This window comes from Nilaparvata lugens, chromosome 2, assembly GCF_014356525.2.
Source record: "Nilaparvata lugens isolate BPH chromosome 2, ASM1435652v1, whole genome shotgun sequence".
NCBI lineage: Eukaryota > Metazoa > Arthropoda > Insecta > Hemiptera > Delphacidae > Nilaparvata > Nilaparvata lugens.
In genome coordinates this window covers 55,331,023-55,349,288 of record NC_052505.1, presented here as the reverse complement: position 1 = coordinate 55,349,288, position 18,266 = coordinate 55,331,023, and the positions used below count along the sequence as shown (strand labels likewise).

The following is an 18,266-nucleotide window of genomic DNA, read 5'->3' as shown; positions in this document are numbered from 1 at the left end:
AGCGAGCTTCATCCTAACTTTAAAAAAACATCTTTTGGAACAAATGACTGAAACTGTCCGGCCCTAGAACGATCACATGACATCCATCCCCCACCCATCCCACAAATACAAACCTTTAAACCATGTTATAGAACGAATTGTATATATATATATTATATAACTCATGTTATTTCAATTATCCACTGCATAATGCTGTATATTACTGAAAGTTGATAACCCTGATCTACTTTCAGCCTACTTCATTTTATTAATCAATTATTTGATCTTATCTACCTATATAATTATTTTACTCTATCAATTTTCTGTTTTTTCTCTCTTAATATTCATATTGATTAAAACTTTTACAATATTTCCATTAATAAATAAATCCTTAGTTTAAATAACGAAATTAACGTTTTGGTAGAGAGTTAGTGGGGAGGATATTTTAATATTCTTCCAAAGAATGGACATTGATATGTCCAAAGCTCCGCCAATTTATGTAGATGCATAACAATATAATTATCTATAGTTATTATATTACAAATTACTTTTTCATATCATATACTTTCAATAATTATTTTCTTAGTCTATATTATGTAAATTCATCTATAATTTTGCTGTATTGTAAGCTATTGTATATAAGTGTATAAGCCAGTATATATTGTAATCTACATAAATAAAGTACTCAATCAATCAATCAATCAATCTCTCTCGATGAGCGCTCACTGTTATTGCCTCACTATGGGTTTTATCGAAGACTTGAGGTTTCAAAGAGATGCATTAATTCATAAAATAAAACAGATTGATAAAATTGCCGAAGCTGTCGAAAAGGATCCAAAAAATGAAAAAATGAAGATTTTATTGAAAGTTATGGGTGAGCATATCAATCACCACCAGGTGGAGTTCAATGATATAATAGATAAGATGCAGAGCTACTATAACAAACAAAATCCTCGATTGGAAACAACTCAGCTTGAAAAACTGATGAGCGAATTTGATGAGATGTATTTCAATGTCAAGGCTGTTCTCGAAACCTTACCATCCACTTAAACAAATTTGAATATTAGTTCTTCCAATGTAGCTTCTTCACCTACAACTGGAAATATCTCATCAGTTGCCCTACCTAAACTTCCTTTAATGACTTTTGACGGCAATTTGAGAATTTGGAGTCAATTTAAAGATTTATTCAAAGCCACGGTTCATAATAATGGTCAAATTGCTGACATACAAAAACATATGTATCTTCGGTCTGTACTGAGAGGCGATGCACTGTCAGTCATTTCTGTAGTCCTATTGACAAGTGATCATTATGCTGAGGCATGGAAAATATTATTGAATCGCTACAATGACTCTTACAAGCTGACTGACGCATACTTGCAAGCTAACTGACACATACTTGCAAGCAATTTTTGATATGCCAGTAGTTAATAAGCAGCCAGACTTGCTACGAAAATTCATCACTCATTTAGCTGAGTATATTGCAGCACTAAAACCAATTGGTCATTCAGTTTATGACTGGTTGATCCAGTTATAATTTGTCTTACGTGAAAAACTGACTGAAGAATTGAGAGAGAAGTGGTAGAGACTGCTAAGAAATGGAACAGTATCTGATTTGGAAATTTTCCAAATATTTTTGAATGATGAAGCTGTTATTTTAGAGGCTACCAAATCCATTGACTTATTGGGGTCATCCACATCGTCAGAAGCCTCCTCACGTAAGCAGTTTGGGGAATCGAAACCCACTATGGGAAATTACAAAGCTTCAGCTATGATTGTTAAATCGAAATCGGACGAGCTGAAATGTATTGAATGTAATAATTCTCATGAACTGGAAAATTGTTAAGTGTTCTTGAATCTCAAACCATCTGATAGATTAAAACGTGTAAAAGGATGGAAACTATGTATATGCTGTTTATTGGCAGGGCACTTCATTAGAGATTGAAGAAGGAAGTCGTGCAATCACTGTAATTCGCGTCATCATTCACTCCTCCATTTAGAGCCGAGACAGCTGCCTGTTGAAAACACCAACACATTGGCCGGTAATAACAAATGAGCAGGGTAGACGTGCACGACGCCACTGATCAAAACCATCAAACATTTGTTACTGACTCAGCTAAGAAAGTATTTTCGAATGTAAATAGTTCCTTAGTATTGTTACCAACTGTTGAATTGGGAGTTCGAGGTAATCAAAGCAATTATCATAAGGTATTATTAGATAGTGCAAGCACCGAGTCATTTATTACAAGGCAATGCATGAAAAAACTGGGTTAGTGGTACAGAAAACACACAGTTTGCCAATCTATGGATTATTTATTAATTTTTTATTATTGGAAGTTCTTCCAAGGTGGGCGGAATGTTCGGACGTTATATCAATGTTGCTTTGTTGTCTGGCGTTGTGTTGTGGAGGGGGCAATTGGAGGGTGATGCGAATAGCATAATTGCGGCCAGTTGCTGTTTGCAAGCCAATCGAACAGCTAACTTCTCGTAATGTCGAGTTTGCAAAGTGATCTATTGATTTATTGTGATTCATTACAAGTGTTGTCTCATCTCATATCGTGATCTGGACCCGGGATCCTAGAAGCAAGGAGGATTTGGACATGAAGGTAGGCCTATGTTATTGTGCACTTAGCCATTCAAATTGTTCAACTTGCTACCCGACGCCAGACAACCCCAAAAAGTTCTCGATGTAATTGATACAGTCCATAAACCAGAGTGCTGTTTGAGCCAGCCTCTGTTGAATAAACAATTTAGAATAGACGATTGACCTGAAATAACAGGGAATTCATTGGAGAAATAGAAATAGGTAATCAGGTGTGAGCTAAGAAGCCTCACCTAGAGGTACCAACCTCACAAGACCAAAACTATATTATCAGTGTTCAAGATTTAGTGTATTATTGTTTTTATGAGTGTGAATTATGTATGAAAACCAGTACGAAATAACCAAAAACAATGTTATGTTTATTATATTTGTAATAACTGTCTTATATTATTGCATGAAAATAGAATGGGATGTAAACCCATAACCTCAACCATGTGAATTAGTAATTTGAAATTGTAAGAAAAAGAATCAAGCTATTTATCCTGTATCAAATTGAATAACAAACCATACTTACTGATTAATGTAAATCCAGCCAAAATAAGACGGTGTAAATGTTCTATGTATAATTCATGTAAGAGTCATTTGGGACAGGCAGTATCCTATTCAGACAACAACTCGGTTGAGTGTACACACGATTGCTCAAAAGAAAGGTAGCCGCAAATTAGCTACCTGATAACAACTCACCATTAAAGTCTTATCTATGTTTTTATACATTGCATTGTATGGCAAAATGCCAAAATCTATACTTTTTGAGGTAAAAAGGCTGACCTATAAAGGCTGAAACTAATGAATCAGTAATTGTATATCTTCCAGAAACTTATTGACCAGAAACCATAATTATGTATTTGTGATGCTTATTGTTTTGATAGGTAATTCAAATATTTGAAGGTTGGAATTGGATCAATACATAACCCTAAACAGACCAGAGCTAACTTGTCAACAACTAGCCAATTGAGAAGGCAGTTTGATCAATAATTGTTCGAAACAGCTATATAATATCAATTCTTTCACCTTTCATATTGTAATTTCTATACCGAATGGGCCCAAATATTCATTCATGAGCTGTCATGAAGCTATATTTATTATAGATACATAATACAAATTAGTTTATATGTAGTGATTGGGGATTGACATTCCAACACATAAAAAACTATGTAAACAAAAGAAATATATTTATTCATTATTATGATTATTATTACAAGCATGTGTATTGTTATAATGTTTTTATACTTCTACTCTATTTTATAAAATTATGTCTATGTTCTACAAATCATTAGCTACTCTTGAAGTTCACAAAATTATTCAGCAGATGTATATCGTAATAGATGAAATTATATTATTTATTTTATATTTTTATGGAACCTAATGATAATTTAGAACAACTTACAATAAGGAATTTCACTCATTTGAAAGCTTTGTAGTTGGATCTATTTCCACCATCCATTTGGTGCATTTGTTACATCACAGTATCTGACCAATACCGAATTGGTATGTAAATTTGAAGAGCATTAATTTCTAAGAAGAAACTCAGGTGGAAATTAGAGGAAGAGGACTCGAGGCCATTTTTTCGAAAATCACCTCTGGGATACAGACCTGGTCCACATACTTAACTTTTTAAAAGCTTTAATTCCTGTTTTAATGTAATTTAATCTTTGTTCTTTCTGTTTCAAAAGTTGTCCTAAAGTTCCTATGAGAATCTGTGATATTAATTTTTGCGATTTCATTTAAATGAACCCTAAAATTATAATAGTGAGATCTCTTCGACGTCTTTGCCATGCGTTAAGGATCTAGCCAGAATGATATATTCTACGGCCGAATATATTTCGAATACAAAAAATGGAAACAAAAGTCTACGTAAGTTGTTCAAACATATAAAAGGGGATCCCCACTAATTTACGAAGATTATACAGCCTATAAATTCGTCAATTTTGGAAAAGTCATGACTATAGATTTAAGGGTCTCAAGTTATCATAAATTATTTTTTGTTTCAATAAGTCAATTTTAATATTCATGCTGTACTTAGCTGAAAGGTCTATTTCCTTGGGCGAAACCCTACCCTGAAATATTTTCATCTATTCATTTACTCTATTTTTAAATAATAATTTTGTATTAGCCTACTTGGCCTATTTAATTTTGTATGTCTTATGTCCCTTTCCAAGGGTTATCACCCATCTCAATTTAATCAATTAGAAATTATTAAATTTTCATACAGTATCTATCATTCGAAGATTCAAATTTGTTATCATTTAATATTCACTCATTATCAGTTGGAAACTATATTTTGTATAATCTGTTCATCTGTCAATTCAATTTTTTGCTATTTGAGAATCTTCTTCACAATATATTTATATTATCTTTTCACTGCTCTGAATTTATTTCATTACACCTCCAAGTTTGTTCTTTCTCAACTGACACATATCGATCATGCAGGACCTGTTATGCTGTAGTCAGATATTATTGAGTATCATATCTATTATAAGAACATTATTTCTCCTGGTGGTAGATGGTAGTCGATATTCATATCAAATAATAAAACTCTTTATTGGAGATATCCACCTAAATCAAGTAAAGTCGACTGCTATTAACCTACCGCATCGAGATGTATTGGATCCAGCATTAACAACCAGTTAATGACACAAGGAGAGGTAAAAGGTCGCATAGACAACATCAAAATTAAACTCGGTACTCGGAGTATTTACTCTTCTGGTTTGGCACTTTGCAATCTTACAACCTATAGTATTTATCAGAGACCGGTTCGCATGGATTTGACATTTTGTCTGTTGTCTTGTGCGGTCTAATATCTCTTCAAATTGTAACACAGGTACTAGAATCTAAGTACATTTGTTATTATTTGGAGAGTGAACTCACTCAGGAGTTCAAATCTCTGTCTGATCCTAGCGACAGCATTGATCAAAATAGACAGATTCAAACTGAACTGCATTTTATTACTGAATTGGATTTGATTTTGATTCACTACATTCCCACCTACAGTGTTAATTTGGAAATTTAGAGTCCCTACTTCGGCTACCTTTGTAGACCGCCAACCTATCGATTTAGCAAATTACTTTTTCCAATCCATCTTGTCTATATACCATACACCCTGCCTAGATCCTTGTAACTCAGTGACATCTATGCTTTAACAAGATGGATGAAAGTCAACCTAACCTATAACTACAAAGTACAGTTTCATAATTTCAAATTTTCCAACTGTTTATTTGGGTTTTTAATTCAATTACTCCAATTACTATTATTCATTTAGTGCATATCCATGCCCCTCCACGGAGCAGTATGTGACACATGCCGACACAACGTGGGGCATCAAACGCTGGGAAACAGTACTCATGATTCATGATTATAATTTTGGTTTTTTGTTTAATGACTCCAAGTTTATAATTTCCATTTTTTGTGGGCCCTCCTTGGAGCAAGGCCGTCACAACTTCTATTTGCAAAGTAAGCTCTGCTACCCTGATCAATTCTCTTTTCAATTTCCTGACTCAGGTTATTGCTTACATTCAGTTCAGTTCCAAGGTAAGAAAAACTCTCCACACTTTCGAATTTGAATTCCTCAACTTCAAAATCTTGCGCTGCTCGTCTTGCCAGCAATGAGGTCATCTTCATATACTTGGTCTGGTTAGTATCAACTTCAAGACCTATAGTGTGTCCATTTTTTCCAGAGTCAAAATAACTTTCTTCAGAGCTGCTGAAATTCGAACCACCAACGCAATGTCATCAGCATAGGCTAAACCTTGCTTGGATTCAAATAGGATGTTCCCTGTGAGTTCTAGTTCTTGGACAACTTTGTGCAGAGCTAAGTTGAAAAGTAGTGCTGACAATGCATCACCCTGTCCAACCCCTTGCTCTATTTGGAATGCTCTGCTCGTTTTTCTTCCAGCAAGTACCTTGTCATATTTATTTGACAGGATCATGGACGCCAGTCTTATTAGTTTTCTAGGGGAACCAAAACTTCCCGGGGCTTCTTGTAGGTTTTTAATTTCCACAGAGCCAAATGACTGTTTGAAATCGACGAAAAGGATGTGCAAATCAACATTGTATTCTATGCATTTCTTCATTAGTTGGCATATAGCAAAAATATGGTCATTCTCTTCAGAAGGATGGAGGATAATATCTTGTAGGCAACATTCAACAGAGTAATCCCTCAATAGTTGCTACAAATCAGTTTTCCTCATTTTTTTTAAATTGGACATTCAATACATCTTGGAAATGTTCTGCCCATCTCTCCAACACTTTCGATTCTTCAGAAATCACTTCACCATTCTTATTTCTGCACATGTTGGTCCTTGGTTGGAAGCCCCTACCCATTACTTTGACTGGTTGATGAAATTTCCTTGTTTCATTCTGGTATGTAAGTTTTCAAAGTCTGCTAACTGCCTTTCGAGGTATTCTCGTTTTCTCTTCCTAATAAGTTTTTTCTTTCTGTCTGCTTGCCTTGTAGATTTTAACATTGCCTCTTGTCACTCTTTGCATTACAGCCAGCCTCAGTCTAATCCTTTCCTCAATCACCAGCCTACATTCTTCATCGCACCAGTCAGCATTTCTTACTCTCTTCTTCTTTCCGATAATGCCAGCTGCAGTCTCTACTATAATGTCCTTTAGTCTTGTCCGAACACCATCCAGATTTTCCTCTTCTCCATTACCTTCCTGCTCCCATTTATCCAATTTTTCGCTAATTGCACTTTCATAAGCAGTCCTGGTCTGTGCATTTTTCAAAGCCTCCACATTCCACTTTTGTTTCTTTTCTCCTCTGACATTTTCGACTATAGATAATCCCTCTATCACCTTTGTCACTACCATGAAATGGTCTGACTCACAGTTAGGTCCCCTTGCAGATCTGACATCAATTATCGAGGTGGCATGTCTTTGTGATGCAAGAACATGATCAATTAGAGTGGTAGTGTCAGAGCCAGGAACCTTCCAAGTCCCCTTATGGATGTTTGTGTGAGGAAATCTGGTGAAAACTATTGAGAGGTTTTGCTCTGCTGCAAGTTGAGCCAGTAGTAAACCATTCTCATTCGAACTTTCATGCAGAGTATGCTGCCCTGCAATTCCTGGAAGTTGATCTTCCTCCCCAATTTGAGCATTAAAATCCCCAAGTAGTAATAGCATGTCATGTTTTGGGATTTTATCACAAACTTGGCCCAGCTTGTCATAGAAGTCAGATTTAAGCTCTTCAGGTGCTTCTTCAGTTGGGCATAGGCCAATAGAAAAAACATGTTCCTGAAACGTCCTTTTAACCGTAACTTGCATCTATCACTAACTGGCTCAAATGAGAGTAGACTATCTCTTAACTTTCAGCTAATGAGAAATGCTGCTCCAGCTTGTCCTGTTCTAACTTCTGGTCTACTGTATAGTAAGGTGAATTCTTCCTTGTCAATCCTACCACTTCCCATTCATCTAGTCTCTTGCAATGTGACTAAATCAATACCTCTTATATTTAATAGTCTTATTTGCTACTTCCATCATTTTTCCTGGTTGCAACATAGTTCTAACATTCCAAGTGGCTACTTTCAATATGTGTTCTCATTTCCTTAATCAATTTTTTTTCCTATTTCCAATTCTGTTTCCGTTGTAGGCAATCCTATTCCGAGGCTCATTTTGAGGATTCACAATACACTTTTCTTCACAGGGAGGAGTTATCAGCCCCTCGCCTAACCTCCAACCTGGAGGACCAGGTCATTTTCTCGGGTCTCCCTCCCTAGCCTTTGGTAAGCCAATACCAAACTACAAGGTAGAGGTCAATTTTTCTGTTGGGGTTTCCTTCCCTTAGCCTTTGAATGTCCACTGAGCTCCGTCTGCAAGGCAGCAGTTTTGTTGCTGGTTTTATTCCACCCACGGTATTTGATTTCCCCGGTACCCCCTATATCTAGGAGGCATTCCTCAATCCGCCACATGGGGAGGCGCCCGATGGAAGACCAGCAACTCCCACGGGAGAATTACTGTTTTATTATAATTCAATCCTTGTTCTTCCTGTTTTGAAAGTTGTTCTAAAGTTCATAGAATCAAATGTGATATTAATTTTTGTGAATTCATTTAAAGAGTCCCTGAAATTTAAATAGTGAGGTCTGATCAATGATTTCGTCATGCGTGAAGGATCCAGCAGAAAATATTCTATGGCCAAATATATTCCAATTACCAAAATGGAAACAAAAGTCTATGTAATTTATTCGAATATATCAAAGGAGATCCCCGCTATTCTACTAAAATTATACTGTGCCAAGCACTATTTTCTATTCAGGCCTTTTCGCAAGTTATAATAGTGAATTTAATACACAATAGACTAGAGCCATTATTGTGAGTTAGCGAAATAAATTATTTTCTCTCTCTCTATTATGAACGGCCATGACTTCGAGTTTCCCATGATAGATATTTAAAAATTGTGGCTCCGAGTCATTGAGGAATGTAGATTATGGAATTATCTCTAAAACTTAGCCTTTCATGTCGCGACATAGAGTGCGATAAGTTGGAAGTGTAGTGTATCAACAAAGCCTGTTATTTTTCAAGTTAATAATATTGATTGAGAATAATCCTTTTGATTTTATTAGTGATGAAAGATAATTCTAAATTTTTTTCTAAAGAAGTATAGAAAGTTTTCAGTTAAGTTACATTTGAGTTATTGTTTCTGGAGATATATTAATTGTAGTGTTATTCTATAGTAGAAACCTATTAGATCAGGCATGGCAAGATTGATTGAAGTTTTATTGACTCAAGCCCGTTCACCTGCATGAATTAGGTATAGACTAAGGTATTTTCTAGATGTGTCTGCCCATTTCTAAATTCTAAATTTTATTCAAAATTATCTTCTTTATCATCTTCAAAAAGGTCAGGCACACAACTGCGCCACTCTGCTACAGAGCATTTTATATATCTGAAATTCAAATTTGAAAAACGAAATCAAATTTTCTAACTCATTCCAATTAGTTAAGATTAATTTTTCTGAGTCGATACTTTATAATTCATTCTGTGAACGTGTTAACTGTCAATATTTTTGGGTTTGGAGTTGATTGAATAATTTATAGTTGCTACTCCAATTTTTCTGAAGTTTGAATAATTGTAGATGAAACAGGAAAGTTATTCAGTTCAGTAGATCCATTAAAATGAAAATCTTTTGAAGTGCTTAGAGAAAAAGTTAGGTATCATTGAAGCTCAAGTTGAAAGTATTCTAAAACTTTATATTGAAATTGAATATTGACAAATTAAAGGTTCAACAGTAGATTAAAAATTAGTAGAAGGAACTAGCTTAGGTGGAAAACAACTGATTCTAAGTGCTGAATAAATTTTTTGCATTCTGTAATTCCGTGAATGATGATAGAAATTATTGTGATGTCAACTTACGTATTCTGGTCTCATGCATTGGGTACTTGAGTATCATCATAGTATAGTAGTAGTGAAAGTGAATATTGAGATTTTAAAAGTCAACTCAATTGAATTAGGAAAATTCGGAAATTATTATGGGAGAATGTTTGAGGAAAATAGGAAATTTTTTTGATAAGTTTAGGTAGATCGAAGGTAATCAGAGAATAAATAGGAAACTGTTTTATTAGTTATTGTTGATATGTAGTTTTGAAAAGTTGATGAGTAGTTTTGGACTTGAGATGTTTAAACTGAATAATTAGATATTGTAGATTAAAGTTGAAACGATGATCAAATCCTTGGGAATTTGTATAGAAATAAGTTGATTGAGATGAGGTTGTTAAGTCCCTTTATCAGTAATGTTTATTCTCGAAAAGGCGAATCAGTTTTATTATTGGAAATATTTTTTTTTTAGGTGTGATTTTTGTGGTAGGCATGTGTAGTGATAGTGTAAAGATCTGTTGTGTTGGTGACGTTTCCTGTAGGCTGTGGGGAATTTTTTTGTTTATTGAGACTCAAGATTTAGAGGAGGACACTGGGATGTCCTGCCTGTGTGTGTTCTTGTTGAATTTAGGTAATTGGCGCGAGTGTAGGTCCATGTCCAGAGAGAACGGAGCACTGCCCGAAAGTTGTCCATGTAACAAATCAAGGAATTTAGCTGTGACTAACCTTTCAAATTTGTACGCTGGAATTGTTTAACTTTAGCGAAAGGCACCAAAGATGGTGTGTGCTGAGATTTTTTTTGTATCTAGTGAACGGTCTGGTTCATTTGAGAGTTATGGGGCTCGTCAGTAGAATAACGTAAACCGAAATCTAGAATATTTAGTGGGTCTTTGTAGTGATTGTAAGGAAAACAATCAGTGTAATGCAGTTTAGGGAAGCCCAGTCAAAAGGTACGTTGATGTTTGGTAGGAAAGTCAGCCGCAAAAACACAAGTAATAATTGGTAAAAAAGGGGTATTATTGAGTGTAAAGTTGCTTAGAAATTTGGTATGGTAACGAAAATTGAAGGTTTTAGACGATGAATATTTAAAGTGATTAGTTAAGGTATACAAATAAAATAACAGAGGAACTTTTTCTAGTACCTAGGTAATGTTAAAATGGTTATCAGTGAAAGTAGAAATAAATATTGGAACAGTACTGAATGGGTTAAATTAAAATAAAATTAACAGTGAAATTCTTCTAGTTTAATTTGAAATAAAAAGGGAAAATCTCTTGAGTTGAGCATGAGTTTAAATTATTCTGTAGTTGAAAGGTTGATTGAAAATTTAAATGGGGATATAAGGTAGAAATATGTGGGAAAATTCGTGTCAAAAAGGAAATAGAATTTTTGTTGGGAAAATTAAATTGAGGTAATTAACAGTAGTAGGACCCTCTAGAGATAAGTAGTCAAAAGAATTAATAAATAAAAAAAAATAATAGGAAAATCTTTAATGAAATGATAAATTTCTAAATGATGAATAGTAAAATTGCAATCAAGTTTTCCATGTGAATAAGTTGGGATGTTTTGAGATCTAGTTAAATATGAAGTTTATAGTTGAGGAATAATAATGTGAGGCTCCAGTAAGGTTGGAAATGTCAGTGCACTTGTAAATCAGTAATAGTAAAATAGTAGTCTATCAATGTGTTGGTAAATTCAATAATGTTGATAATCAGAAGGCAAGCAGTAGCAGTCCAATGCCAAGATAGTTGTTCCAGCTGAATTTTCATATTATTAAACCATGCATTGAGAATTATTCTTCCGGTTTTTAGAGAAAATGTCACGTACTTTGAGTTTGAGATAAATAATAATCATGATCTATGTTGAGTCAATTTATCTAGTTGATGTTGTAGGCAGTGAGAAAATGACACTACTCTAGTGAGAAGCGAAATACAGAATTATTATTGTCGATAGCCTGGCACTCGATCATAGTTTTGTTTTGACTAGTGTTCTGTCATAAAGGTTTCCTACTAGAATATTATAATGAAAAATGTTTTTCTCATGATTGTAGAATACAAAATCACGCTTGAGTCATGTTGAAAAATATCCGAAACAGATCAGGAAAAAATAGGAAACAGATCAGTCTATTGAAGGCAAGATTTTTTGTCGTGAGTTATAATTGGATAAGTTTTTGTGAGTATGGCACCACTCTATAGCCTTGTCTCTATACACTCAATGAGATGATTCCTAATGAATGAGAAGGAGAAAAGATAAAAAGAGTTATGATAAAGATATTTACCGTATTTGTTAGAAGGATTCATTATGGGTTCATGAAGGGTTTATTAGTCAAAAATTTTGTTACATGGCAACAATTATAATGTATATCGAAGAAATTCCAGAATGTAAATAGTTTGCGCAAGTAGATTAGTCATTAAACTATGTTATTAATTTCGTAATATTGAATATATTTAGGTAGGTGAATTAGGTTTAATTTTATTTCATTGATCGGCTGCATACTCGCGGTAAATGAAATGATTGTACAGTTTTCTCACAATAGTAGATAATTGATTGTTTGGCAAATCGGGTGATTATCAATTTTTGAAGTTATCAACAGTCATAATATCCTATGTGACAATGTATGTACGTGATGTCTCTAATAATAATAAGAAGCTATTCAGCATAAGACGATTTATCATAATATTCTATACTATACCCATCCTCTATCGCTTAATACTCATCCATTCATAGTTAAGAATTATACATTCACATAGTTAGGAGTTGGTACATATAGATGAAATATATTCCCATTCACAAAATAATAAGAATAATGTCCAAGGCCTCATATTTTATATTCTATTCGCTTTATATTTCATATTATTTTGTGTTGATATCCCTATTTTTTATAAGTTTACCTTCCATGATTAATACAATTATAATCTTATCATAGGTTTATTCAGTTCAACTGATTCTGTTTTAGTTCACTTCAATACAATTCAGTGATAGAGATTTCCTACTGGAATACAATAATGAATAGAAAATTAGTGTCATTGCTCTCCGATGACTCGCTAGTGTTGCAGTTTCAACCATTATTATCTTTGAATCGTAGTCTATGTAGAATAGTATTGCCTACTGAATTGCTTCATATTGTGTAAAGTATCAAATTTGGGTAGATAAAAATCCCTAACCGAAATAGTAATAGGTCTGAAAATAAAGTAACTGGCTAATATCGCCAAATAGATAATAACTAAGATTAGATAGCCTCAGCTTGTTCTGGCTAAATGGTACAAAAACCTAAAAAGGATTTGAAGGAATTTTATTGCTCATAAATAGATTATTATATAAAATATTTGAAGATTGAGGTTAGGTACCTGTATTCACGGATCGGTGACCTAGAGATCGATCAAACCGAGAAACGTAGAATCTGACCAAAACCCCTTGGCAGAGCTTTATTGCAATCAGATGGTGTGCAATGTGAAAAAACATCTGATCACGTGGCTAATTATTAGGTAGCATGGAATTAATATTAATGTATAGAATATTAGCTAGCATGTAAAGAGCATAACAAATAAACCAAATAAAAATAATTTAATGTATTCAGGAAATAAGAGGTACCAGGCGCATGAATACCGAATAAAATTTGCATGCACCAATAGTAAAACGGCAGTTAATAGGCGGCAATTGTAGGCCAATTCAAAAATATTTATATATATTTCTATAAATGTTCGGAATCTATGTTGAATTGTTGTATAGTCTATGTTATCGATATGGCTCGAAAGCAAAGAAATTATTAATCATACAATCTAAGCAATAATTTGATACTTTTTGTACGATCTATTTGAACCTAAATGGCGGAGGACTAAGATATTCAAATTTTATGCTAATTTGAAAGTCGGAAATAAGATTTGTAAAATTGAGAAAGGAGAACCAGCACTCGCCAACCAAATGCCACCAGGAGAGGACCCCAAATATTTTAGAGCGTAGTACCTTGATAATGATTTTGTAAAAGTTAAAGTTAAATTAAATTATTAAATTTCTTAAAAGACTTCGTGATGCTATTGTAAAGCGGAAGTCATTTTCATTTTTTAAATAAATTTATAACCCCTTGGAGGAGACGATTCCGGCTACCATATTCCAGGACCACATGGAGTTGGATCGACATCGGCGGCTTACAAGAAGATTTTCGACACGTGAGTGATAAATTTGAATTAGTGATGGGCGCCCTAGTGCTTCGAATTAATCTAATGATCAAAGCTAGCTCGTCGAAAGGGTTTTTATTATAAATTAAGAAATTAATAGGAGTAATACTTGCGCAAGTAAAATTAGTATTAAAGGTATTTTATTGAAAGAAAAATATAGATCAATATTTCAGAAATTTCTATTAAATCAAAGAAATACAAAATCTAGGCTATTAAAACATATGCATATGATATTTAATTTTTGCAATATAATTTGTGATAGTTTATTATAGCTCTAATTCACTAGATGAATGGCTCTACCTATTCCGTCAGGTGCCGAATCTTGCACCCTGAGATAAAAATATATATTCGATACAAAGAAATCTACTAAGTACTAGAGATTTTAATATATATATATTTGGATTATTAGTGGCTAATTTATCAAGCTGATCTTAAAGCACACATTTTTAATTGAATTGTCCAAGTCGACAAGTATTAGCAAGCGCATATCGCAGCTACGTGCAAAAGAATGCATATGATTTTAAGATAAAGGCACATGGTAATGATTCGTGCCATAAATCTAGAATATAAAGTTTAGCCTGTGATATTCTATTGATTTCAATTATTGTTCTATTTTTATATTATATTTTTCTATCGCTCTTTATATATTTTTTTGCCTCGATTTATTTTTTGCATTATTTGTTTAATATATGTATGAAACGTTTATGGTGTGCAATTTATTTATTATTCCTCAACACTATTGTATAAGTATCATATTTATATATATTTATTTTTTATTGAATTACAAGAGTTATAGGAGAAGCCCATACCTAGGCCTATCAAGATTTTTTAAGACTGAATACTGTTAGAAAACCACGACCTAATTATATAATTATATCAAATCTCATGCTTTACCGACTGATGCCAAGCAGGAGGCTAATCGTTATTTAAATATAAAGAATAACGTGACAATTGTTAAAAATATGTTGCACTCTCAACTGTATAGTAATGATAGTTAGATTTCAATACATTCAGCAGAGTGAAAAAGTTTCATCCTTTACTATTATAATCAACGTACTTCATATTTCACAACAGCAGAGTAACATAGAACCAATTAAAACTATGATGTCTTTTAAACGTTTTCCCTTGTTAGAGTTTGCCAAGGAAATAACCTGGGACTCAATAAAGTGATTGAAGTATTCATGATTATTATACTCGGTCCGTCTTTAGTACCTACTTAAAAAGTGGACACGCCCATATTGTTTTGTCCTGACTCTTGCCACAGTTTTAAAGTCTCTTGCCACAAATCTCAATTAGTTATACATTTTGCTGAATTTCGGAATGATTAAAGAGATTTCTTTTGAAGGGGGCCTGCTTCAAATTGGATCCTACTATCAATCCAGAAATTCGACTCTCCAAATCATACAGAATGCCTCTATGGTAACATATCCTGATTAGATTTCTTTTTGCGTGTTTCACACCGTAAGGAGGGGGAGTGTGCCGAGCACTATTTTCAATTCAGGCCTTTTCCATAGTTATAATAGTCAATTTAATACACAATAGACTAGAGTCATTATTGTGAGTTCGCGAAATAAATTATTTTCTCTCTCTCTATTATGAACGGCCATGACTTCGAGTTTCCCATGATAGATATTTAAAAATTGTGGCTCCGAGTCATCAAGGAATGTAGATTATGGAATTATCTCTAGAACTTAGCCTCCATGTCGGGACATAGAGTGCGATAAGTTGGAAAAAAGCAAGCATTGAAATTATAACAAACTACCGATTTTGATTGATTGATTGATTGATTGAGTACTTTATTTATGTAGATTACAATATATACTGTCTTATACACTTATATACAATAGCTCACAATACAGCAAAATTATAGATGAATTTACATGATATAGACTAAGAAAATAATTATTGAACTGTATATGATATGAGGAAGCAATTTGTAATATTATAACTATAGATAATAATTATATTGTTATGCATCTACATAAATTGGTGGAGCTTTGGAGATATCAATATCCATTCTTTGGAAAGAATATTGAAAATATCCTCCCCACTAACTCTCTACCAAAATTTTGCAGTTACTATTTGGTCCAAAGGCTCTAGAAGCCACACGACGATTAGTCAAATTGATTCCCTTCGCCCAATTGGAGACCTGTTCCTAAATACAGTAGTGGGGGTATTCCCCAGCCGAGAGACCAGATTATGTTTCGGAGGACACTTTGCTAGGAGCACTACGAGAGTAAAGATGTAGTCATTATGTTTCGCCCTTTTTGGGCAAGTTTACAAGTTTATATCATTAGTTAATGTAGGAGCTAGTTTTATTTTTATTAAAGTTTAAATTTTCTAGTAGTGCCATGTCCTGAAAAGTTTAATTGTGTTTCTTCATCATGTGCGAATAATTGTTTCTTCGAATAACCGCTAAGGTACGTAAAATAAGGTTAAAATATAATTTAGGGAATTCAATTGATTGAAACTTCCATAAGAGTATTGTATTAACAAAGCCTGTTATTTTTTAAGTTAATAATATTGATTGAGAATAATCCTTCTGATTTTATTAGTGATTAAAGATAATTATAAATTTTTCTCTAAAGAAGTATAGAAAGTTTTCAGTTATGTTACATTTGAGTTATTGTTTCTGGAGATATATTATCGTAGAGTATTGCTGAAAGTCAGGAAGATAGCCTTCAAATTGAAATGAAATTTCTAAGATAATTAAAGATAATTATAAATTTTTCTCTAAAGAAGTATAGAAAGTTTTCAGTTATGTTACATTTGAGTTATTGTTTCTGGAGATATATTATCGTAGAGTATTGCTGAAAGTCAGGAAGATAGCCTTCAAATTGAAATGAAATTCAGTTGTCAGAAACCTAGTTTGCATGGATTTGCTATTTGGTTTGTTGTCTTATGCGGTCTAATATCTCCTCCAACTGTGAAACAGGTATTAGATTTTAAGTATCCTGGTTATTATTTAGAGAGTGAATTCATCCTGAATTATTTTCTGTTTAAGGTTCATATCGAGTTTAAGACTCAATTTTATATTTTTCAGACTGTGTTTTCTCATGGCGTTAAGGCTTTTAACTGAACGCTAATTTATTAAATTATAACAGAACTTTTGAATTATTTGTGAAGAAAGATCCATTAATTCTGATACAAAGAATCAGTAGTTTAAAGATAAAAATCTATATAAAATGAGGATTCAAATAGAATGAGAGAATTTAATTAATTGTAATCAATAGATAACTCCTGTTTTAGCTTTTGATGAATTGTAGGAAGAGTTAGAAATCAATGCTGTAATACATTTATTTACAGCGGTTCATGTGTGTCTCCAAACCAACTTCATGTACTACCACCACTTTGGTTCCGCAATTTTATGTAACACCGCTTCAAGACACCTGTTCAGACGACAGGTCTAGGGACGTAAGAGGACGTCGCCATCAAGCCAAATTCAACCGGTAAAAGTTCACCGCCAAAAACAAGGTACTGTGACCCCGACGATAAAGCAACATACAGACCAACGAAAGTGCAGTGTAGTGAAACAATCAACCTATAATATCGAGGTGTACTGGATCCAGCATTGACAACCAGCTAATGCTACAAGGCGAGGTGATTGATTGCATGGATAGCACCACTATGGAACTCGGTACTCCAAGCATCTACCATTTTGGTTTAGCATTTTGCAACATTATAACCTATAGTATTTGTCAGAAACCTAGTTTGCATGGATTTGCTATTTGGTTTGTTGTCTTATGCGGTCTAATATCTCCTCCAACTGTGAAACAGGTATTAGATTTTAAGTATCCTGGTTATTATTTAGAGAGTGAATTCATCCTGAATTTTAAATCTCGGCTTGGTCCCAATGACATCAATGATTATAACAGACCGATTCAGATTGAACTGCATCTTAGTATTGAGTTAAATTTGATTTCACTTTATGGTATTCCCAACTACAGCATCAGTTCAGAAAATTACAGTCCTAACTTCGGCCACCTTGTAGACCGTCAACCTATTGATTCAGGGAATTATTTTCTCGAATCAACCGTTCACTATAATTATACCTTTCGTTCTCCCTAGATCCCACAGCTTCGTCACTATCTATGCCTTCTCACAGCCATGCAATTGTCAACATGACCTATAATTTCAAGATACATTTTCCCAACCTAAAAGTTCATAATTATTCTTTTTAGTGTTACCCATGTCGCCCTTGGAGC

At 33.6% G+C, this 18,266-nt stretch overlaps 1 protein-coding gene across 2 annotated transcripts in view; it reads right to left on the bottom strand.

The window, feature by feature from the left end:
* LOC111054806 overlaps nucleotides 1-18,266 on the bottom strand; it is a 724,817-nt gene that overhangs the window by 572,337 nt on the left and 134,214 nt on the right. The gene's annotated exons all lie outside the window — the stretch shown is intronic.